This window comes from Eleutherodactylus coqui, chromosome 1 (assembly GCF_035609145.1).
Source record: "Eleutherodactylus coqui strain aEleCoq1 chromosome 1, aEleCoq1.hap1, whole genome shotgun sequence".
Classification (NCBI taxonomy): Eukaryota; Metazoa; Chordata; class Amphibia; order Anura; family Eleutherodactylidae; genus Eleutherodactylus; species Eleutherodactylus coqui.
In genome coordinates, this window is record NC_089837.1 from 326,046,386 (window position 1) to 326,072,429 (window position 26,044).

Below are 26,044 nucleotides of genomic sequence, written 5' to 3' on the forward strand. Positions count from 1 at the left end.
AAGTAGTAAAGTATTTTTTAAAACAAAGAAAATATAAATTTATATCGCCATAATCCTTCTGACCCAGAGAATAACACTATCATGTCATTTATAACGCATGATGAACACGATGAAAGCAAACCCCCCCCAAAAAAAAACATGGCAGAAGTTCAGATTCCCCCCCCCCCAAAAAAAAAAATGTTAATGAAAGTTATACAATAAAAATCTATATACCCAAAAATAATACTACTTATTGTGTGAAATAAAGCTATATTGATGAAAAATTAAAAAAAGTTATGGCTTTTGAAATGAGACAATAAAAAAGAGAAATAATGGATGGTCATTAGGGTTTAAAATGGGTCATTAATGGGATTAATGACCCCCGATTTATCTTCAGTACCCTTATTTATCAATATATTTTCCCAGACTACAAGACTGAGCTCTTCCCTTAGTCGACTAAATTTCACTTCTCTAAAGCTTTTATAGCTCCCCATTGTACTGTTCCGTTAAATGTTATTTTAAAGCTTTCCATATTATGGTCACTGCTATCCAAAGGGTTCCTGCATCCGCAAATTTGATATTGTATCTGGTTTGTTTCACAAGATTAGATCCAGCAAATTAAAATCCTCTGATTGGTTCCAATGGTCTTGAATTATGGATAAAAACTTACAGCTTCTAATACAACCAGCTGCCTCTATGTCTCAATTAGGAAGCAGTCACACTGTGTTTTTGGACTATGTTTAGTGTGTACATCAGGAAAGCTCCTAATGTGCACGTTAAACGTGTCCGTAGCCTTTCATTGACAGATGGACCCCAAAAGAGTGTTCCTTCGCTCTCCATCTTGCAGGCAAATGATTGTATACTACAAAAAAAAAAAGGGATGGAATAACATAGTAGACTATCCCTCTAAGTACAGTAATAAATTGATCTTTTTAACGGAGGCCATAATAGCCTATGGGAATGGATACCACTGTGTGGCATCCGTCACAGTCCTCCATTAAACATACCTCGGGGCAGGGGGCGTAACTAAAGGCTCATGGGCCTGGGTGTAAAAGTTTATCTTAGGGTCCTCTAACTTCTCTTAGCCCCTTAATGCAGAGACATAACTTGAAACTCCTGGATCCCAATGCAAAACCTATAACAGGGCCCCCAACTATAATGATTTATTCATAGTACTAGGATCCCTATATGAGGAAGATAGGCCTTATGGGCCACCTAAGGCTCCTGGGCCCAGGCGCAAGCGCATCCTCTGCATCCCCTATAGTTATGCCAGTGCCCATATATGAACAATTATCAAATGAGTTCTCGATGGCAGTACAGTACTCTGTTCTGTATGGCCGCCCTGCTTGCACACTTCATGGTACTCCTGAGTGCTGTGTGGTAAGCAGGGGAGACAAGGAAAGGGTTAAAACTCCAAGGACAATTGTGAGGATGCAGGGGGAGGGGATGGAGGATGAGCTCTGCCTAAAGCTGCGTTTAGATGGAACGATTATCGTTCCAAAAATCATTTACACAAACAAAAATGAACGATAATCGCTCAGTTGAAATGTGAGCCAATGACTGAACGAGGAACGAGAGTCGTGCACTTCTCATTCGTCGCTGTTTCAGCCAGCATAAAAATCATCGTCGGCTCGTTGGCTTTTCGTTTTATTTAAACACTGATCTTTCATTGTTTCACCAAGGAATGTGAAACAATAAACGATAAATGAACGCAAAGTTCACGATGCCCAATGATGATTTACCTGCCCGAGCGCGAACAAGCTGGTGATGACTTCACAAGCTCATTTGCTTGGGCAAAAAAGAATTGTGAGGATCCCGTTAGGTGTAAAAGGATATTAGGTGGAAAGACTGGTCTGCACGGACTGGAGTTCAGGGGGATAGAGATACAGCTGCTTCTGCTTGCTGTAAAATTTAGGACTGGTGTGGTACCTCCCATGTTGGTGAGCTTTTGGTCTTTGGCAACATAGCCCACTGAATACACTTCCGTCAGAGGTATACATCCACTGTCCTTCTAACATATGATAGAATGCTAAAACGCAGTGTGAAAGCTCCCTTAATGTCAGGATTTCTGTGTATATCCTGGCTGAAGATAATCTGCTGAAAATATTGTCTTGTGACTTGGGGCAAATTCTTAAAAAATGCCACGAAGTGCATTTACAGAGAAAAAAATCTTTCAAGTGCAGTATGTCTTATAGAAGTACAACTTGTGGCCCAATAGTTTTGCTCCTTTTTTCTGTGAAGCAATGCATTTTTATCACATAGATCTTTGGTGCCTTCTACATTACCAAGGTGCTTACTCCTGGCATAGATTATAATGAAGCGTGCCTACAAATATGCAACCAGCTCTGTTTTTATCTTCTCTGTTCCAATGTGTACAATGGTGGACAGGGCATCCTCACTCTAATGACTAGTGGTGAAAGACACATTTGGGTCCTTGTCAATAAAGCATTTAAAGCATACAGGTGTAGCAGAGTTTAATTTGAATTATGATAAGTTGTTTCAGAATTGTATCTTATCTTACACCATTAAAAAACTATTGTACTCTTATCTTAACGCAGCAAAAGGCTTTCTAATGAGACTGAAAGGGTAAATGAACTGGGGTACAGAAAATTATCATAATACGTTCAAAGTCATGTAAAATTTTGCTGCATCTGTATTGCACAAATATATCAGAAAAGTTAAACTATAACTGGGCTTTCTAAAAACTTTTGACATATCATATGGGCATGTCAAAAATTTTGATCACTAGGAGTCCAGGAGCTGAGAGGCCAACCAATCGCTAGAATGAGCCCATATATCTTTTTTATCGATGCAACCAACAATGACCCCAAGTACACAAGTAAATCAACTAAAGAGTGGTTGAAACAGAAGAAGACTTGTGTATTGAAATGGCCAAGACAGAGTCTTAACCTTAACTATATTGAGATGTTGTTGTAGACCTGAAAATAGATGTGTTCACAAGACATCCCAGAAATGTTGAGGAGGAATGGTCCAAAACTTCTAGCCAACATTGTGCAAATCGTATTTGTAGCTGCAGGAAACATTTGGTGAAGGTGATTACTGCTAAAGAGGGATCTAAATTATTAAATTAAAGGGTTCACTTACTTTTTCCCTATGCACTGTGACATCTTGCTCAATGTTCTCAATATATGAAAATATGAATGGTACAACTATTTGTATGTAATTAGATGAGTTAGATTGTGTTTGTCTATAATTGTGACTAATACCTCATTTACACTGACAGATGATCGCTCAAAAGTCGCTCAAATGACAGTTTGAGTGACAGTTTTGAGTGATTATCTTTGCATACTTTATAGTAGCTATTTATCTACTATATAGCTATGCAGGCACAGCGGGACACCACCGCTATCTCTCACGGAACACTACAGCTGTTTTGCATAAGAAAACAGCTGTAGTGTTCTCTGTGCTTACAGCCCATGCCCCGCTGTGAATTCACAGCAGGACACAGGCACAGAGAATCTTATCAGTGCAGCCGACTGATAACAGCTGATCCCTCAATTCTAGCAAGCTAGAATTCAGCGATCAACGACTCGTGCACAAAAACTGCGCGATGTCCCTGCATTTAGACAGAATGAGAATTGCTCAAAAGATTCTTCTGAGCCAATTTCAAGCGATTCTCGTTGTGTCTAAATCAGCCTTAAGATACCAATCAGACCACATTTTATTAGTAATCAATGCAGGAATCCAGATAACTCTTAAGAGTTCACTTACTTTTGCCTGCAACTGTATTTCTTGCTGATATGTAATAATTTTATGGAAATGTCGCTGGAAAGGCCATTTAAAGTCTGGGTCTGTGATACTGCATAAAAGTAGAACATCTCTTCAAAATAAAACTACCCTTTTGTAGACATTTCTTTCACTAGATTCCAGAAAATCTTTTCAGCAGCTAGCTGAAAACTGCTGATCTGTGAGCAAGTGCTATTATTAATTTAAACACAAATGCCATATAGATACATTTTTATACGTTTCTGGAGGATTTGCGTTTTGATTCTTTGTCTTATTATTAGGCAAGTACGTGCCTGGACATTTATATCAGTGTATTATTGCATGCGCAAAAAGGATCCCATTCAAGATGTAGTGACAAGATCCATAAGCCTTTACTATTAAAAATGATGATGAAAACTTCCTTCAGTGAACTGCAAAATGATCTAATGGTCTTCTCATAATACACTTTTATCTGTGAAATGCCTAAAGAATGCTGCCCGGATAGTGTAATATTCTGCACATCTGCAAGAAATACCGTCTTGGTTTGCTCTTATTGATGTTCGTAGGAAAAATCTGGGTGCACTGCTTTTCACCTCAGTTTTTGTCAATCTTCTCAATGTTCGCGAGGACTAGAATGGCAAGTACTTATTTCTTTTTAGTTTTTGAACACATTTCATTCTAAGAAGTATTAATTGGACAAAAATAAAACTTGCAGTAAACCAAATGTAATGGGGAAAAAAAAGAAAAAATTGTTCTGACCAAACTCTAATCTCATTATTTCCACATACGTTCTTAATAATTTTGTCGTTTATTAGCAAAATAACACATGTACATAGCAGATTTTTATGACATTTGCTCAATTCTGCTAATCACCATTTTTCTTATGAACTATGCAATGTAATAAAAAGTTAGATTTAAAAAGTAATTGTCTTGGTGCTATTTTGGCTTTAAATATATTTTACTCTTATTTTCTAAATAAGTGTTGCTTTAATCAATACACAGAAAGTTGTTCTTCATGAAAATTAAAACCGGCTACAATGTTGGGTGGCCATCTGCAAATATTTATCGCTTGCTGATAGATGTCTTGACTTTCTACTCATATTTTCACTTTCTGCAGAGCCCACACTAGTACACAGTTCTTTATTCTCTTCTCTGTTCCCTCGCACTTATGTTCTGACAGCAAGATTTCTTCCATAAACAAGTTCTTTCCAAGAACATAGTCTACCTTGGCCTTTAGAAGTATGAAATGCAACAAGTGACAATGACTTTGGAAAGACACATTGTCTCAAGAAAATCTTTTGGTTATTGGCCACTGTGACAAAGGGCAGAATCCAGGGCATGATTCATGCATATTATAGAAATGCCTGCATACCTTATTTTATGTTTACTACTAAAATGGGAATTGGCACACAACTGAAATTTCAATAATGTTCTTACATACTTAGGCAGCCAAGAGTTAGATTACGCCATGCTTAGTGGTTAGCACTGCTGCGTTGCAGTGGTTGAGTCGCAGGTTTAAATCCCCATCAAGGTCAGATTCAAATCCAGAATTAAGCAGTATCAAGCCAACACACCTGTCCTTTCTACCCAAAGCAGTGAGCCAATATTTTGGTAACTTTTGCTAAAAAATTGGCTTGAAATGATTTGATCTGATTTAGCAAAAAATGGGACAATTTTATCGCCCAGCTAATCATGACAAGCAACACTATTACTGAGTAAATCAACATCGTGGCTTGTAATATCGAACTATATGAGTTATGAAGATGAACTTTGGGAAAGTAGGATTGCATATTATAATATATAATGTATAAGGTCTCACTCTTATCAGCATCTCGTTCACATCAGCCACTGAGGTTCCATTCAGAATCTCTGTTACTAAATTCTGTTTAAAAACATGACAAAATAGTGCAGCATACTGTGCTATTTCATTTTGTATGAAAGCTGAAAGGCCGGCCAAGAACCAAATGGACCCCCTTATAAATATTAGGGTCTTGTAAAGTTCTGTTCGGTTCTGTCATAAGACGGATCCATTCAGCCAGGGGGTGCAGTTTTCTTTTTCCTCAAATGGAGAGGGAAATAGAATCCCGGAGCACTGATGTGCACGAGCCCTTAACTTTGTATTTCCATAATTATGTTGACCCATTATTTATTCTACATGGTGAATGCAGTAAAAATGGAAGCCAAAAAATAATGGCTGAATTTATTATTTACCACTCACCCCTCTCCCCAAAAAAAGTTTAATAATAGTTATACAATACATTATATGTACTACAAAATTATGTCAATGAAAATATAATTTGTCCCATAGAAAACAAGTCACTATAAGAGTACAGTGCTGCCACACTACCCCTAACTATACAGCTTCTCATCCTATTATGACTTGCCGACTCCCAGTCCGAACTGTGGCCAGGGAAAAGACATGGAGCCCCCAGTGTAGAGAACTGGTAATGCTCATGGCAGGTGCACGCAGCGCCAGTTCAAGTCCCAGCTCCCCTGTCACAGAGCAGCGGCAGTGAGCGGGGATGTCAGGTGTTTAGAGGAACAATTTGGAAGAAATGCTTGTAAGCACTGTTAGAAGGACACTCTGCCTCCAGCTGGTGTCAGTGCTAATGCAATTAGCATGTCAGCACTGTGAAGAACGCCCACCTCCCCAAAGTCCAGGGAAAGTTCTTGGCATCCTGTTGGTGCAATATAAGAGTTTGAGAGCTGCATCACTAACACAGCAGCAGTGACACAGCTAGAGATAAAGGAGATGCAGCAGCATGAGAGGCCTACAGGAGGCCCACAGTAGAAGTGGCAGAGGCCATTGGAGGGGTTATGTAGTGGGTAGTTTACCCATGCTGGGGAGCTGCCCTGAGAGAAACCAAAGGGCCCTGAAGAGCTGAGGGCGGGAAAAGCGACCCTAAATGTGACGCCAGATGGAAAAGTGGCTAAACTCTTGGGGTGAAGTTCTCCGCAGGGCATGGTAGGAAAGGCGGTTTTCCTCCTTGCAGTGCTTGAAACGACTGTGGTGCTGAAGAATTGCCATGAACGCTGCAGACAAAGAGTGAAGCAAGTGGTTAAAGAGGTTTAAAGACAGCGTTAGTAGACTACGACCCCAGTTACTCAGTGATTCAAAATCCCTGGCTAAAAGTGGGGGAGATGGACTCACAGGACTGTGGTAGCGTTAGTGTAATTTAGATATGGCGCCATGATTTGGGGAATGCAAGGCCTTGCATAGTTCAGGTTAGGAAACTAATGTGTCTGTAGTTATGACAATGTGTAGGGTGTCAGGTCAACTGATGTAATAGTACAATAAGGCACATGTTAGACTGGTAATATGGATTCAGGTAATGTGTGATGACCTCTGAATATCTACAATGTGTTTTAGCATTCCGTGTGTAAGGGCGCTACTGTCGGGGCCCACGACCATAGGCGATGGATGAAATGGCTATGCCGCAGACAAGAGAAGTTGTAAAGATACTGATAAGTATGCAAGAAGTCATGTACCTTACTGTTACCAAGGGAGAGACATACTGGAGATGTATATGTCAGCAAGAGATGCCAAGCGATGAAGATGTCTATTTTGGATCATAGTAGATATTTTTAAGTAGCATCATTTTAATAGCGTTTACACCACAAGTTATTATGTAAAGTAAAAGTATACGAACCCTCCCATGGAGCGTAAATATGTTTTTTTATATGATTGTTGTTCACTAAAATTTATTTTGAAAAAAATTTCATGGCCATTACCCATTATATCATCACAGGGCTATGTTGACAGAAAACCTAAGTTATGGCTCCAGGAATGTGACGATGAAAATAACAGAAAAATTGGTTGGCCATTATGGCTTAAAATGAGCCAGTCATTAAGGGGTTATCGGTTAATGCTTCATAAAGAACATTAATATGGATAAACATGCAAATATTCACAGGGCATGGAGTAATGCGCTTAACATCATTGCTCAAAAATAGATGGAAGGATTGTTTTTTTTAAGACTGCAAAGTGAGAGCAAATGTTGGGGCTTGCCAACAATCTGTATGGAGAATATTTGTCCACTGTTCATAAATTAATGGAGAAAGAAAGTTTTTCCGCTCGTAATTCTCATCATTTTAAATATCACAATAAATTCTGCTAAGGCCAGGCAAATACGAGCGTATGGTCAGAGGGTATTACGCCAGGTTTTGTGTGCATAATACACTGTAAGAATCTCCCAAAGGATCCCATGCGTGAAATATGCGTGCAAGAAAAACTGCAGCATGTTCTATCTTGGCACTTATGTGTGTACGCATGCCAAGATAATGGCAATTGGCAGCATGCAGCAAGTATGCATGGCATTGCATACTTGCTGGGTGCTCGTGAATGGCACACCGTGAATTAAAGCTGTTTGAGCCCGCCTAAGGTGTTTTAATTCTGAGCTATGGCCATAAATTTACTTTTTTTGTGATAGTTGAGCATACAAGTCCATTTCTCATGTACTAGAGCTGTATTTAAAATTATAGTTGCTTCAAAAATTTTGCAGCACACACCAGAAATGTAATTCTATGAAAGGGAGGTTCATGTAGCTTTTAATTAATATTAATTATGTATCAGTTAGCCTATAATAGTCTATCAGTAAGCTGGTGCTAGAAAAGCACACCCACTAATCTACACATTTCCTGTTTTGTCAGCAAAGTCAGCGTGATGTCACTTCCTGCTAGCCCATATGGAATGTGACTGTAAATCTGGAGTATTTATTTGTCTCTACCCTTTTATGTCTGACTAGCTTACCCGTCGCGCGTTGCTGCGAAGACAGACAGACAGACATACATACATTCGTTTTATATATCTAGATAACAACCAATCACAGCGCAGCTTTTTTATGTTACCTCAGTGGTATAATATATAACAACCAATCGCAGCGTAGCTTACATGTTACCTCAGCTTTATAATATATAACACCCAATCACAGCGCAGCTTTCACGTTACCTCAGCAGTATAAAATATAACAACCAATCACAGTGCAGCTTTCATGTTACCTCAGAAGTAAGAGAAATAACAACCAATCACAGCGCAACTTTTATTCTGCCTCAGCAATATAAAAAATAGCAACCAATCACAGCGCAGCATTCATTTTACCTCAGCGGTATAATATATAGCAACCAATCACAGCACAGCTTTCATGTTGCCTCAACAGTATAAGAAATAGCAACCAATCACAGCACAGCTTTTATTTTACCTCAGCATTCTCAATATGCAGCAATTGTCTTGCGAAACGTTCGGCAGATGCATCATTTTGTAGTTGAACACGCATCCCGTTGCTCGTAATGCCTTTTGTTTTTGTGCTTGAGATGGAAATCAAATGATCTTTGTCTGGGGGGGCATAACTGTCGACGATGCACGCGCGCGCGCCACCTATCGTAGGATAGTTCTACTATGCCAGTAATCTTCCCACGAGTGTACTCAACAACTTCCCAAAGTTTCATGGTGATTAGATGAATGGTGTAGTAATGCATAAAGGACAGACAGACAGACATACATACATTCATTTTTATATATATAGATGACATCAGGAAGTGAGAGAATTAGATTCCATACGTAAAATTTGGGCGCTAATTCTTTTGCGCTTAGAATTGAATAATCGAGTTGGACCCATTAACTTTTCCTATTTATGACATAATCAATGCTCGTGCCAAATTACATTGGGAAGTGAGAGAATTAGATTCCGTACGTAAAATTTGGACGCTAATTCTTTTGTGCTTAGGATTGAATAATCGAGCTGGGACCCATTAACTTTTCCTATTTATGACATATTCAATGCTCATGCCAAATTTCAAGTTTCTATGATATTGGGAAGTGAGAAAATTAGATTCCGTACTTAAATTTGGACGCTAATTCTTTTGCGCTTAGAATTGAATAATCGAGTTGGGACCCATTAGCTTTTCCTATTTATGACATAGTCAATGCTCGTGCCAAATTTCATGTTTCTACAACATCGCGAAGTGAGAAAATTAGTGGCAATGATGGAAATCGAACGATCTACGTGGGGGGGGGGTGTAACTGTCGACAGCGCTCGCACGCGCGCCATTTATCATAGCATAAATGTACTATGCCTATAATCTTCCCAGGAGTGTACTCAACAACTTCCCAAAGTTTCATGGCGATCGGATGAATGGTGTAGTAGCGCATAAAGGACAAACAGACACGCAGACAGACAGACACGCAGACACGCATACATTCAATTTTATATATATAGATGAAGGGAGGGGGACCTTACCTTGTGAAGTGTGTTACAAACACATTTGATTGTAAATAGATATATATTTAATAAATATACATTGAATATTCAAGCTACAGTGTAGGATTAAGGTCCTATCAAATGAATAATTATCTTTAATATGTGAAATTTTCAATATGAAATATGTCTTATTTATTTTCAAAGTGGGATAAGTGATTCAGAAATAGGATAAGTCGATGCTATATCTACTACCGCCTAAAATGGAGTAAGTCACCACTAATATTGCTTTTAGAATAGCACCTCATTGTATCTTGGCATCAGTCTATCTTTGACTGCTAGATTTTCTTTTTATATTCATATGCTGCTAACCACCCTAACCAAGCACACTTTTGAATTGGGCCTTTGCCAGCGATTTTTAGTCTGCATGTTTCTTGAACTGAGAGTGTTTTTTTTTTGATTGTTTAAGGCTAAACTTACCCATACTGTGAACCGGGAGCGGGACATTCTGCTTACACCAGGTAAGACTGTAATTCTATCCCTTGTAGAAGGGTAGTACACAGACTGCCCCGTAGGGGACTGTAGACAGACATTCTGATACTTGAAAGGAGAGAGAATACCTGTGGGTATGGCAGGACATAAGATAAAAGGATTAGTTCCTGCCACAGCAGCAGCCTTCAAGCACTTGGACCCTGAGGTCAGTGTGGACCAGTCGGGGCTCATCACAACAGTTTGACAGGGGAGGACACCCTCTAGACGCCCCGGGAGGGGGATAGTGACGGCGACCCTGTAAGTTGTGCACCCTGAGGAACTGTATGTACCAGTGACTGCTGTATGTGAAGTAAATACTGTCCAGAACTTAAAGGAACTGCAAGTGTCCTGTGCCTTTGTGCACGTGTGCTAACTATCCTGATGTAAAGATGGCAATCCAATAGGCAAGTAACCCCAACTTGCCACACCCTTTGAGCTACAATTATCGCTATTTTGGGAGTGCTGTCCCAACTTTTTAATCTTCAACAGCAGCTTACCTGGCTGAAGCACACTTGTGTTGTCAAAGTACCATATAAGACTGAAACTCACTTGTAATGCTACAAAAGTTTACCTGACTGAAACCCAGTTATTGTGACATAGTAGTTACTGGACTAAACATAACTTTCTCATTTTTCTATTGTTGGAACTGTGAATGCTGTTTTTTGGGGGACGAGCAGTACCATTTTGGGGTCCATACGACTTATTGTTTTTAATTTAATTTTTACTTAAATATGGGTGATCAAAAAAGTTCAATTCTAGTACTGCATATTTGTTTCTCTTGGTGTTCATTGTGTAGTATAAGTAATGTCATATTTTAATAAATTTGACTTTTTCAGACATGGTGATAATTTTTTTTGATTAGATGACTATGAAAAGGGGTGTTTTAAACTTTTAATATTTTAAAATTTATTAATGATTTAAAAAAAATGCTATTAATCTTATTTTTACCTTTTATGTTAGTCGCCCCAGGAGACTTGAACTGGCAATCATGTGATTGCATGTACAATATATAGCTATATTTCAGTATTGCAGAATGTCATATTTTTACAGTCACCCTATTAAGATCTGCTATAGGTAGGGCCTTGTTACAGCGATCACAGGCACTGACAATGTAGGACGCCTGTATCTGGCATCCTGTTCCCATAGCAACCGGTCGGCCTGTCCGTGATTATATCACGAGAGTCTGATGACGTCACAGAAGGAGCGCGCTGTGATCCATACAGATCGCAGCAGGGAAGGGGTTAACAGCAGGGGTCGCTGCCTCGATGCAACCCCACTGTTGCAGGGGGAGCCTGGTTATCAGTGACAGCCAGCTCCCACTGCCGGATAGCGGAGGATCTCTTCTGATCCTTAGGGCGTAAATGTACGCCCTGTTGTGTTAACTACCTTACTGCCAGAACGTACAGTTATACCCTGTGGCGGGAAGGGGTTAAAAGACAACAGTTCCCATGCCCATTCTATACAATAGCATCTGTCATACATGTACGGTGGATGCCAGGTGTGTTCCAGGAACTACACATACTCCCTGCATGTAGTTTAGTTTTTGTAGCAGTAATTGCTATAATGGGCATCATAAGGGTTGAGGCTTTGCATGACAATCAGTGGAGCTCAGAAAGTATGTAGCTGAAAATGGATTGGTGTTTTAGGCTATATCCAGCCAGAATTCTGCTTCTTAAGATGCAGCAGTTTACAAAAGAAACAGATAGGTATAGTAAAGGAGTTGTTCAGAAATTCCACAAGATAGCCTCTATCTGTACAACCTTTGAGAATCCCATCCTAGGATTGATTGAATGCATCTGTGGACTAGGTGGAATTGGAGTTACAGAAGCATGGGGTTGAGTCATTGGCAGATCCACAGGTAGGGTGAAGCCTATCACCATACTGTTAATTTCTATTAGACTGAATTGTAAGCCTGAAAGAAGTGAAGAATGTATCCTTAGGCTCTGCCTCCTCTTGTTACCCCGCTCTTTTCCTCCTTTGGTCTAGAGTTGCATTCAACCCATCCTAGTACAGGTTTCTCATAGGGTGGCTACTTTGTTGAATTCCGGGACAGCCCCTTTAAGTGTTGTGTTTAATTGATGTTTCCAGTGTGAGTGATAAATTAACAGTATATGTTCAACGTATGAGTCAATATGCTCTTTGCAGGAATAGCTTGTATGCAACATGTGTCTACTGTATTAGTGGCATCTGCTTGTGGCTTGTGTCTAGTGTACGAGTGACATAGGCGATATGTGTGCCATGTGTGAGTGGGAAGTACCGATCCTGTCCAATGTAAAGTATAAAGTATAGCTTGTGTCTATTGTGTGAGGAGGACATGCATCGTTTGTCCAGTGCATGATTAGGAATTGTGGCATGTGTCTAATATGTCAGTGGCATGTGTGGCCAAGTTGAGAAGTTTAGGCATATATCCAGTACAGGAATGGGAAGTCCAAAATATGTCTAGTGTCCTGGTGACATATGCAACATGTAACCTAGTGACATGTGGCCTGTATTTTATTGGCAAGTGTGCAGTGTATTAGTGGAATGTGGGGCAGGGCTCATATAGCCCTTTATTAGATCCTTTATTATTCTAAAGCTAGTGTATACATCAGCTCTAGAGATGAGCGAGCACCCAAATGCTCGAGTCTGCGTTATTCGAGTCGAGCTTTTCGTAAAATTCAAGAGCTCTACTCGAGTAACGAACCCCATTGACTACAATGGGAGACTTGAGCATTTTTGTATGTGGGACGCCGGGTGCCGATCTTTTTTTTTTTTTCCTAGGTTCGCTCTCTCTCTCTCTCTCCATTGCCTGCCAGACAAAAAATTTGCCAATGACGCGCTCTGCATCGCGGCGGGGAGGGGCCAAAACAGGCACGTCACAGCGGGGAGGAGCCAAAAACTGGGGCGGGGTCGAACACGGCTTGATGCTCGTTCGAGTAACGAGCACCATCGAGTGTGCTAATGCTTGAACAAGCATCAAGCTCGGCAGAGTATGTTAGCTCAACTCTAATCAGCTCACATTCAGGCATGATAATAATACCGTAGTAACATAGTATGTAAGGCCGAATGAAGACAATGTCCATCTAGTCCAGCCTAAACAATGATTCCATTTATCTCCTCCTCTTGTTTCTAATTGTTCTGAGTTTGTGATCTATAGGGACATGTGTGTTATACATGATCTAGGAAATTTTCTATTTCGTTTCAATCACAAAGTCAAGCAAAGGCCTCATGTCTAAAAACTCATCCGGATAAGAAAACCAAAATTCAGTTTCTATTTTTTAAATTGTATTGAAAAATCAAGCTTGAGGCCTTCGAAAAAAAGACCACTTTTTTCCAAAATGGGTTTAACATAAATTCTTTTATGTGAAAACAGAAACATTTAAATACTCCCAGCTATTTAAAACAAAATGCACTTCAAGTTCATACACTTTCACTAAAACAGATTCACTAAGAAATGCTGGAAAATTGGACTTACAGCAAATAGGTTCTAATACTTCTCCATGATTATTCACTTGAGCATCGTATTTGCTGCACCCACTGAAATAATGCATTACCATCAAATATTCTTTATTTCTTCAATCCTTCTAGGATGTCTGCTAATTCACTTAAATACATCTGGAGCAGAGATAATTCCAAATAAAGTCCTACAAAAACAAAACTTACCTAATGAAGCTCTAAAAGCTGTAACATTGGCATTGTTATGGTATGGAACTCTATGCCAAGGCTTTTAATAGGATTTGACAAGGCAGATGTTGCAAATAGTGCTTTCTGCCAGCATTGATCCACCATTCTGCAAAGCAAGAAGTACATAGTGTAGTCAGACTCATTTGCTTCACCAGTCAACCACATCACAAGATGTTTGGCTACTGATAGTCATTCAACGATGACTCAATACGGTCCTGCAAACTATGTTAACATTTTCTACACCTACTTGAGAAGTTTATTGTAAGATAGGTATGGTTGCTTTTACATCAGCGTCAAGGGTTCCATTTTCCTGCTCCATTTGGGGAGCAGGAAAGGGGATTTTCCTGGCCAAACAGGATCCGTCTTATTACGGAACCGGACAGTACCAAACAAACCCTAATGACTATAATGGAGTGCGTATGGTTTCCGGTCTGCTGTCTGGCATTTTACTGGACGACAAAAGTGCTGCATGCAGTGCTTTTTCTTGTGGCATTTTGTGCCGGATCTGCGACAAAACCTCTGAATGGAGTTTCCAAAGTAGATGTGAAAGTGGCCTAATAATGCATCCCAGTATGCACTATTAGGTCGAAGTCAGATAAGCGTCTTATTGCACGCACCTATGTACACACAAAAACTTACGTCTGTTAGAACCATTGGTTCCCTATGTAGTGTTCACATGTCCGCTTTTTACAGAAGCAAAATACTCGAACCTGCATAAGATAGGACATGCGTGCTCTGGGAAGGTCCATGCTGCGTGTAAAGATTCCCCCTGGATCGTCCCCTCATCACTGAACACTGTGACAGCATTGACACAGTGTTCAGTGATGATGGGATTCCCTGCGGGGATAAAAGAATCCCCTGCCGCAGCTGTCACAGATGTGGCAGAGGATCATCATGTTCTCCCATTGCTTTAAATGGGGCCGGCGCTGCAGCCACCTTATTGAAAGCAATGGGATGCCAGAAACCCTCGCAGTGATTTTCGGGGAAGGACTTGAAATATAAGCCCTTCCCTGAAAGTCGTCCCTAGGTGCTGTAAAAAATTAAAAAATATATACATCACCTCTCTGCCGCTGTCAGGGTTCCGATGCGTCTTTTCGCTGGTTTCCTGACACTGTTCTGAAGTACTTTCTTCTTTTTGAGAATTTTTAAGTCCTCACCTCCAGAAAGTGCTGGATCTGATTGGCTGAGTGCTCAGCCAATCAGAGGTAGTGCTTAGCCATTCATTGAATTCAATAAATCGCTAAGCGCTGCCTCTGATTGGTTGAACACTGTTACCAGAGGCAGTGCTCAGCTGTCATTCAATGAATGGCTGAGCACTGCCTGTGATTGACTGAGCGCTCAGCCAATCAGACCCAGAACTTTCAGGAGGCGGGGATTTTTAAATCCCCAGCCAGAAAAAAGTGCTTCAGAACAGTGCCAGAGAGCCAGCAAGAAGACGCGGTGGAGCCCGGACTGCGGCGGAGAGGTGATGTATATTTTTTTATTTTTACAGCAGCTAGGGATGATTTTCAGGGAAGGGCTTATATTTCAAGCCCTTTCCTGAAAATTACTGCGGGGGTTGCCTGCATCCATTGCTTTCAATGGGGCAGCTGCAGAGCCGGCCTCATTGAAAGCAATGGGAATAGAGCTACAGTCACACGCATTTTCAACACGCGTGGAGCGCATTTTTTTGGCACATAGACGCGCAAAAAAAATTGCTCATCTGACTGAGCCCTTAATAGTGAACATAGTATTTCAATGGACAAAATACTTTTATTGAGCACTGAACAGCAATTTAATCTGGGAAACTATTTTAATATACAGTATATGGCAGTACATTTATGGGGTATTAGATTGTAATGAAAGTTCCTAGTGATTCCAAGCATATACTGTATAGCAGTGAAGTTCTATAACATTGAGCTTTACAAACAGTTACTATTTTCATTATCATTTTTTTACATTATGATATATTAGCCCACCGACCTTCCACACTCACAGCCTTTTATTAGTCTAAGTGGCTTTTTGCCTTTACCATAGATTTACATAATGGTTTAACATGGTTCTGTACCCACAACAAATACTGTTATATTCCACTTTCACAAAACAAGTTCCAATACAGATTTCTAATGGTTGCTAAAACCTTACTTAATTCAGCATATACAGTTGCAAGTAAAAGTAAGTGAACCCTTCGGAATTACAGTGATACCTTGGGTTAAGAGAGCCTCAGCTTACAAGCTTTTTGACTTGAGAGCAGGCTCTCTTCAGAATTTGTGCACGGATTTAAGAGCAAAAACTTGGTTTAAAGGCCTTGCTCTCAATGGGGCCACTGCTGCCGGGGCCCCATTGAGAGCAATGGCCTGCTGGCAACCCCTGCAGTGATTTTCGGGGAAGGGCTTAAAATATAAGCCGTTCCCTAAAAATCATTCCTGGTTGTGGTAAAAAATATATATTCACCTGTCCGCCGCTGCCGGGGCTCAGGCGTGTCTAGCCGTCGCTTGTTCTCCCTGCATTTTTAAGTCTCGCTTGCTGAAAAGCTTCAGAGCAGTGCAGGGAAAACAAGTGGCGGCTAGACACGCCTGAGCCCCAGCAGACAGGTGAGTATATATTTTTTTTACTACAGCTCGGGATGATTTTCAGGGAAGGGCTTATATTTAAAGTCCTTCCCCGAAACTCACTGCGGGGCAACACCATCACCATTGAAATCAGTGGGAGAGCTTTGCGATCTAGAATGGATTAATGGCTTTCCATTCATTTTAATGGGGAAAATTGATTCGACTTACGAGTGTTTCGAGTTAAGAACTCCATCATGGAACAAATTAAACTCTTAACCCAAGGTACCACTGTACTTGGATTTTTGCATTGATTATTCCTAAAATGTGGTCTGATTGGTAGCTATCATTTAGCCAACCAGAATCCTACTATGCAGAGATAAGGGGCAAAGACCCTCAAACAGCTGTCTGGATATGGATATTCTGGCTGGGTTTACATTCCTAGTTATGTTACAAAGCCATTAAAAAGTCAGATGGCACTCAGCCATTCAGCACAGCCCTTTCAGGAGGCAGGGATTTTTAAATCCCGGCCTGCTGAAAGTACTGGACAGTAGTGCAGGGGAGCCACAGGAGGGACGTATTTCTTCTAGAAAGATTTATTACCATGCCTTTGGTAATGCCAACTCAAAGCCACCGGATTGATGACTCTGGTAACAGGGAAAGGTCCCACAAAACGTGGGGATAATTTCATTGCGGGGACCTTTAATCTCAAATTCTTGGAGGAAAGATACACCAACTGACCAACTGAGAAGAAATTCGAGATGGTGCGTCTGTTGGCACTACCCCTTATTATGCCTCTCCTGGCCTGTTCTAAATTCCGTCGGACCTCACCCCAAACCTCCTCAAGCTTGGCATTCTAGCATCAGTTGTGGGATTCTCGGAAACCGAAGAAACCCCCAAAGAACATCTGAGGTGATAATCCACATTACAGAAAAACGGCGAGGTACCGGACGTGGAATTGCAATGATTATTATTGGCAAATTCTGGCCAGCGCCAAAAATTCTGCCCACTGCTGTTGCCGATCACTCACATAGAGCCTGAGATACTGGATATGTTCTTGGTTCATGCGTTCCATCTGCCCATTAGATTCTGGGTGAAAGGCCGTGGAGAATGACAACCCCACTCCCAAGTTCTTACAGAATGCACGCCAAAAGCGGGCCACAAATTGTACCTCCCGATCTGACACAACATCATCGGAGATGCCATGCAATCGTACAACTTCCTTAATAAAAATGGATGCCAATTCAGGAGCTGACGGTAACTTTTTCAATGGCACAAAATGAGTCATCTTAGAAAAACGTTCAACTATCACCCATATTACCAAATACACTTGAGAGATGGGCAAATCGTTAATAAAATCCATGGATAAGTGCGACCATGGTCTAGATGGAACAGGGAGTGGCATAATGGGCCCCTCGGAACGTCTCCTGACACTCTTCCCACGAGTGCAGGTGGTACAGGCTTCCACAAAACTCCTGACATCCTGGGCCATCTGCGGCCACCAGTGCAAACGTTTGCATAAATCTAATGTACTATGGATTCCCGGTTGCCCTGCTAAGTCCAATGTATGGACCTCCTCCAGTACCTGCAACCGCCAGGTACTGGGTACAAAAAGCTCCCTTTGGGAAGAGAAACTGGAGCCTCGACCTGGCTGCCAAAATCTGATTGGATACGTCTGACGTCAAGGCCGCCACCACTATCCCAGTTGACAAGATCCCCTCAGAATGGGAATCATCCAGCTCAGGGGCTCCAAAACTATGGGATAAGGCATAAGCTCTAACATGCTTAGAGCCTGGAATGTTTGTAACTACAAAATTAAAGCGTGCAAAGAACAAAGCCCAACAGGCCTGTCGCACGTTTAGACGTTTGGCAGACTCTAAATATATCAAATTTTTATGATCAGTAAATACTGTAACTTGATGCTTAGCCCCCTCCAGAAAATGTCTTCACTCCTTAAACGCCCATAATTCTCTATTGCCAATATCATATAATTTCGCTCTGCAGGACCAAACTTCCTGGAAAAGAAGGCACATGGTTGCAACTTGGTCAGGGAGGCGGAACCCTGCGACAAAACCGCCCCCATACCATGTTCGGACGCATCTACCTCCACCACAAAGGGCAAGTTAAGATCGCGTTGTACCAGTACAGGAGCTGACTAGAAAGCCTTCTTCAAACTTACAAAAGCCTCTATCGCCTCAGGTGACCAGTTAACCAAATCAGCACCCTTCTTGGTTAGGTCAGACAATGGTTTGACGACTACAGAAAAGTTCCTGATAAACTTACGATAAAAATTTGCAAAACCAAAAAAGCGCTGAAGTGCATTAAGACTGGTCGGTTGGCACCATTCGGTTATGGCACGAACCTTATCAGAATCCATCTGTATAGTGGAAGGTCTATCACATAGACCAAAAACGACACCTTCTGCACCCCGAACTGACATTTCTCCAATTTGGCAAACCCTTTTTCTCGTCTAGTAGGCGCGAAAGCGCAACATGTAAATGACTCACATGAGATTCCCAATCAGGAGAGAAAATTAATATGTCATCCAAACAAACCACTATGAAGACCTAGGAGATATAGTGAAAAATGGCGTTCATGAAGCCCTGAAAAACGGACGGAGCATTGCATAATCCAAACGGCATTACTAAACATTTAAAATGACCGAACAGGGGATTAAATGCAGTCTTCCATTCATCCCCTTCACAAATTCTAATCAGGTTGTAGGCTCCCCTGAGATCGAGCTTGGAGAACCAACAAGCCCCCACAATCAATGGCAGCGAGTATTGATTTTTTACAGTAATCATATTTAACGCTCGATAATCAATGCAAGGCCGGAGACTGCCATCCTTCTTCTCCGCGAAGAACAGACCGGCCCTAGCAGGGGACTCAGAATGACGTATATGGCCCTTGGCCAAGCTCTCGGTTACATACTCCTTCAAAGCCTCACGTTCCGGCACTGTAACATTGTAAATATCCCCCTTAGGGATCTTACTTCCAGGGAGGAGATCAATCTTGGTGACACGCTGGCCGGTAATGCATATAGACTGGCCCTCCTCCGGCTGCACCCCCTAACAAGGGAACTCCAAGCCCGGCCTCCGAGGCCCCACCCAGCAGCGCCGCGGACCCCCCACCTGACCCCAGACCAGACGCTAACCCGACTAGGCAACCCCCGGACGACACAACAATGGCCCCCGACAGTCCCGGGCACACCGCCATGCCCGAGCCACGCGCCCCCTCCGGCAACCGCAAGTCTACTCCTAACAATGTCCCTGGAATTTACATCTTCAAAGATCCACCACAGAGGACAAAACGTTGTCGTCACAAGTGACAAATTGGACTTAAGGTAACAATGGTTACTACCCTTCTGATCTTCCCAAGCAGTAACGAGGTCGAGTCCCGAGCTACTCTTAGGGAGGAGAGGGTAGAACCCCATGACAAGGTTAACATCTCTACCCCGCTGTCTCCTCGGTCGAGGGCCTGCTCCTTGGACACTGCAGGGCGGAGCTTTGGTGTCATAAACAGAAGGATTCCTCTGTGCCTTGCCTAAAAACGGTGAAGTGATGCCTCTGCCATTGCCAGACACTGATTAAATTGTATGCTTGTACCTGAGAAGATTAAGATGCCTCCAGTACCAAGCCCTCTGAGCTCTCCAAGAAGTAAAAGACAAGATCCCTCCAATGTCTCTGAGCTTCAAGGAAATAAAAAAAGGACATGGTTGTGGGCCCTCTGAGCTTACAGTTTAGAAGAACCTGAAGAAAATTGGAAAGAAAAGGCAATTGTCACCTTCAGGATGCAGAGAAAAAGTAGGGACTCGTTATTTACAACAAATTTATATGTGTCCCAGATGCATTACGACCTAGACAGAAACTGCGTGTTACTACCGGACAAAGTAGAATTGCCATGTTTGCATTATATCTCCGAAAATATGGAAGATTCTAAAGACTCTCAAAGTGGCGCCCAATCTTTTTTTTTCACAGTGTCAAAAGAGCCCGTGAAACTTTCCCGCTACAGAGTTTCCACCGTGGCTATAGGAAAAGTAGGGGGGACACCCCCACCGTGGAACAGCAGCAGAGTGCTGAGGACTGCCCAGGGGAGGAGCTACTCGTGCTGGTGAGTGAGATGCCAGAAGTCACCCAACAGACCAGCAAGCACATCCCTGAGGGTGGCATGGCTGTAAAGGTGTTAAGAGGAGTCCTGACTGGATACCTGCAACCTAAGCCATGCTTCTACTGGGAAGATGAGCCCGAGCTACTGGACTTATTGCCTAGCATTTCTCCAGTTTCACCCACACCAGAAGAGAGGATAATGGAGTTGTTGAACCCTGACCCTGCCATGGTGAGGGAAGAATGGTCTGCACCGGTCATTGCTGTAGCTTCCACATCCGCTTATGTCACAAGGCCCACATCTGCTCTCCAACCTGCACAGAAGGATCTACTAGCAGGAAAGCTGGTAAGAAGAAACATGTGAGCCAACTTCTCCCCTTCTAGGAAGAGAGTGTAGACTGTCCAAAAATATCGAACACATGAGGGATTTGTAGAATCGCATCTCCCACCATGGATTTTGGTCCACCAAGACAGCAACGCAGTAAAGGACTTACTGCCAGCATATTTACAGCCATTTGTCGTAGAATATGGCGATACCAACTTTACTTTTGCTTATGCTGATGAGAAGAACCTGAGTCCAGTGGATTTATCTGCACCGCGGCGGCACCTGCTGACTGTTTTGAGCGGTGCCACGTGGGAGAGCACAGCACATCAGAGGACAGCGATATGAGTGTTGCCATGCGTGCTAGTCCCTCACTATGTTCCTTACTAGTAATCTGTTCCTTGGGAAGTAACATCACCCCTACAGGCTACACCACAGGATCTGAGTCAGAGGAGTCTGAAGTACTGCTTGTATGGAAGATGATGTGGTGCTAAAAATCTTTGTGAACTATTGGGAGACTTTATGTTTGCCCCTTCATTTACCCTAAGGACTTTAAAGTTATTTTTGCTTCTTTTTTCCTAACAAAAGTAATGCAAATGTTTGTAATGTATAACTTAATTTAATTTCAAAAAGTTAAAGTAATATTATGTTATGTTAATGTGCAGGAGGGCGTAGGCAAAGTAAAGTTGATTGCATTCAAGTAAGTATGTGTGGATCTCATGATGTGTTTGAGTGAAACAGGGGGTCTAAACAGCTACACCCTATTATTCACTAATTACTCCAGAGTCACCTAAAGGCCCATTTAGACACAATGGCTATCACTCAAAAGATGTCCTTTGAGCAACTTTTGAGCGATAAACGTTGCGTGTAGAGATGAGCGAACGTACTCGTCCGAGCTTGATACTCGTTCGAGTATTAGCGTGTTCGAGATGCTCGTTACTCGTGACGAGTACCACGCGATGTTCGAGTTACTTTCACTTTCATCTCTGAGACGTTAGCGCGCTTTTCTGGCCAATAGAAAGACAGGGAAGGCATTACAACTTCCCCCTGCGACGTTCAAGCCCTATACCACCCCCCTGCAGTGAGTGGCTGGCGAGATCAGGTGTCACCCGAGTATAAAAATCGGCCCCACCCGCGGCTCGCCACAGATGCATTCTGACATAGAGGAGGGAAAGTGCTGTTGGTGGCGGAGCTGCTATAGGGAGAGTGTTAGGAGTATTTTAGGCTTCAAGAACCCCAACGGTCCTTCTTAGGGCCACATCTAACCATGTGCAGTAGTGTGGAGGCTGCTTTTTGCAGTGTTGCACTTTTTTTTTTTTTGTATATCGGCCGTGCAGAGCATTGCGCCCTGCAGTAATTATACATACTCCAGGGCCAGTAGTGGTGGTGAGGCAGGGACAGAAGACATATATTTATTGAATATAGGCAGTGGGCCTTTCCAAAAACATTTGGGGAAAAAAATCTATTTGGGCTGCCTGTGACTGTCCTCAGCGTACTGGGTCTGTGCTGGGTGTAGTTGTCCTCCTAATTCATACGCAGCCAGCTAAGTGTTACAGCAGGCTTGCGCAAAATTATTTCCTGGCTCTGTGTTGGCTGTTACATCCCCGCTGTATTCCTGTCCACAGTGCAACAGTCTGCAGTTATTTTACATACTCCAGGGCCAGTAGCGGTGAGGCAGGGACAGAAGACATATATTTATTGAATATAGGCAGTGGGCCTTTCCAAAAACATTTGGAAAAAAAAATCTATTTGGGCTGCCTGTGACTGTCCTCAGTGTACTGGGTCTGTGCTGGGTGTAGTTATCCTCCTAATTCATACGCAGCCAGCTAAGTGTTACAGCAGGCTTGCGCAAAATTATTTCCTGGCTCTGTGTTGGCTGTTACATCACCGCTGTATTCCTGTCCACAGTGCAACAGTCTGCAGTTATTTTACATACTCCAGGGCCAGTAGCGGTGAGGCAGGGACAGAAGACATATATTTATTGAATATAGGCAGTGGGCCTTTCCAAAAACATTTGGGGAAAAAAATCTATTTGGGCTGCCTGTGACTGTCCTCAGTGTACTGGGTCTGTGCTGGGTGTAGTTGTCCTCCTAATTCATACGCAGCCAGCTAAGTGTTACAGGAGGCTTGCGCAAAATTATTTCCTGGCTCTACTGTGCGTTCGGTAAGCGAAGTGAGCCTCCAACCACAGGCCAATAAGAGGCACATTTAATTACAGCGTTCTAATTCTGCACTACTGGTAATACACCATGCTGAGGGGTAGGGGTAGGCCTATAGGACGTGGACGCGGGCGAGGACGCGGAGGCCCAAGTCAGGGTGTGGGCACAGGCCGAGCCAGTGCGGTGGCCAGGGGTAGAGGCAGGGCCAGACCGAATAATCCACCAACTGTTTCCAAAGCGCCCCCTCGTGCCATGCCACCCTGCAGAGGTCAAGGTGCTCTACAGTGTGGCAGTTTTTCACAGAGACGACTGACGACCGACGAACAGTGGTGTGCAACCTTTGTCACGTCAAGATCAGCTGGGGAGCCACCACCACCAGCATGCGTAGGCATATGATGGCCAAGCACCCCACAAGGTGGGACGAAGGCCGTTCACCGCCTCCGGTTTGCACCACTGCCTCTCCCCCTGTGCCCCAACCTGCCACTGAGATCCAACCCCCCTCTGAGGACACAGGCACTACCGTCTCCTGGCCTGCACCCACACCCTCACCTCCGCTGTCCTCGGCCCCATCCAGCAGTGTCTCTCAGCGCAGCGTCCAGACGTCGCTAGCGCCACTGTTTGAGCGCAAGCGCAAGTACGCCGCCACGCACCCGCACGCTCAAGCGTTAAACATGCACATTGCCAAATTGATCAGCCGTATAGGCTTGTGGAAACGGAGGCTTTCAAAAGCATGATGGCGGCGGCGGCCCCGCGCTACTCGGTTCCCAGTTGCCACTACTTTTCCCGATGTGCCGTCCCAGCCCTGCACGACCACGTCTACCGCAACATTGTACGCGCCCTCACCAACGCGGTTACTGCCAAGGTCCACTTAACAACGGACACGTGGACAAGCACAGGCGGGCAGGGCCACTATATCTCCCTGACGGCACATTGGGTGAATTTAGTGGAGGCTGGGACAGAGTCAGAGGCTGGGACCGCTCACGTCCTACCCACCCCCAGAATTGCGGGCCCCAGCTCGGTGCTGGTATCTGCGGCGGTGTATGCTTCCTCCACTAAAGCACCCTCCTCCTCCTCCTCCTCCAACGCAACCTCTGTCTCGCAATCAAGATGTGTCAGCAGCAGCACGTCGCCAGCAGTTGGTGTCTCGCGGCGTGGCAGCACAGCGGTGGGCAAGCGTCAGCAGGCCGTGCTGAAACTACTCAGCTTAGGAGAGAAGAGGCACACGGCCCACGAACTGCTGCAGGGTCTGACAGAGCAGACCAACCGCTGGCTTGCGCCACTGAGCCTCCAACCGGGCATGGTCGTGTGTGACAACGGCCGTAACCTGGTGGCAGCTCTGCAGCTAGGCAGCCTCATGCACGTGCCATGCCTGGCCCATGTCTTTAATTTGGTGGTTCAGCGCTTTCTGAAAAGCTACCCACACTTGTCATACCTGCTCGGAAAGGTGCGCCAGCTCTGCGCACATTTCTGCAACTCCAAGACAGACGCTGCCACCCTGCGGACCCTGCAACAACGGTTTAATCTGCCAGTGCACCGACTGCTGTGCGACGTGCCCACACGGTGGAACTCTACGCTCCACATGTTGGCCAGGCTCTATGAACAGCGTAGAGCTATAGTGGAATACCAACTCCAACATGGGTGGCGTAGTGGGAGTCAGCCTCCTCAATTCTTTACAGAAGAGTGGGCCTGGTTGGCAGACATCTGCCAGGTCCTTGGAAACTTTGAGGAGTCTACCCAGATGGTAAGCGGGGATGGTGCAATCATTAGCGTCACCATTCCTCTGCTATGCCTCTTGAGAAGTTCCCTGCAAAGCATAAAGGCAGACGCTTTGCACTTGGAAACGGAGGCATGTGAAGACAGTATGTCGCTGGATAGTCAGAGCACCCTCATGTCTATATCTCAGCGCGTTGAGGAGGAGGAGGAGGGGAGGAGCTTGAGGAGGAGGGGGAAGAGACAGCTTGGCCCACTGCTGAGGGTACACATGCTGCTTGCCTGTCATCCTTTCAGCGTGTATGGCCGGAGGAGGAGGAGGAGGAGGAGGATCCTGAAAGTGATCTTCCTAGTGAGGACAGCCATGTGTTGCGTACAGGTACCCTGGCACACATGGCTGACTTCATGTTAGGATGCCTTTCTCGTGACCCTCGCGTTACACGCATTCTGGCCACTACGGATTACTGGGTGCACACACTGCTCGACTCACGGTATAAGGAGAACCTTTCCACTCTCATTCCCGAAGAGGAAAGGGGTTCGATAATGATGCTATACCACAGGGCACTGGTGGACAAACTGATGGTAAACTTCCCATCCGACAGCGCTAGTGGCAGAAGGCGCAGTTCCGAGGGCCAGGTAGCAGGGGAGGCGCAGAGATCAGGCAGCATGTACAGCGCAGGCAGGGGACCATTCTCCAAGGCCTTTGCCAGCTTTCTGGCTCCCCAGCAAGACTGTGTCACCGGTCCCCAGTCAAGGCTGAGTTGGCGGGAGCACTGTAAAAGGATGGTGAGGGAGTACGTAGCCGATCGCACGACCGTCCTCCGTGACGCCTCTGCCCCCTACAACTACTGGGTGTCGAAGCTGGACACATGGCCTGAACTCGCGCTGTATGCCCTGGAGGTGCTTGCTTGTCCTGCGGCTAGCGTCTTGTCAGAGAGGGTGTTTAGTGCGGCTGGGGGATTCATCACGAATAAGCGTACCCGCCTGTCAACCGACAGTGCCGATAGGCTTACACTCATCAAGATGAACAAAGCCTGGATTTCCCCAGACTTCTCTTCTTCACCAGCGGACAGCAGCGATACCTAAGCAATACGTAGGCTGCACCCGCGGATGGAAGCATTGTTCTCTA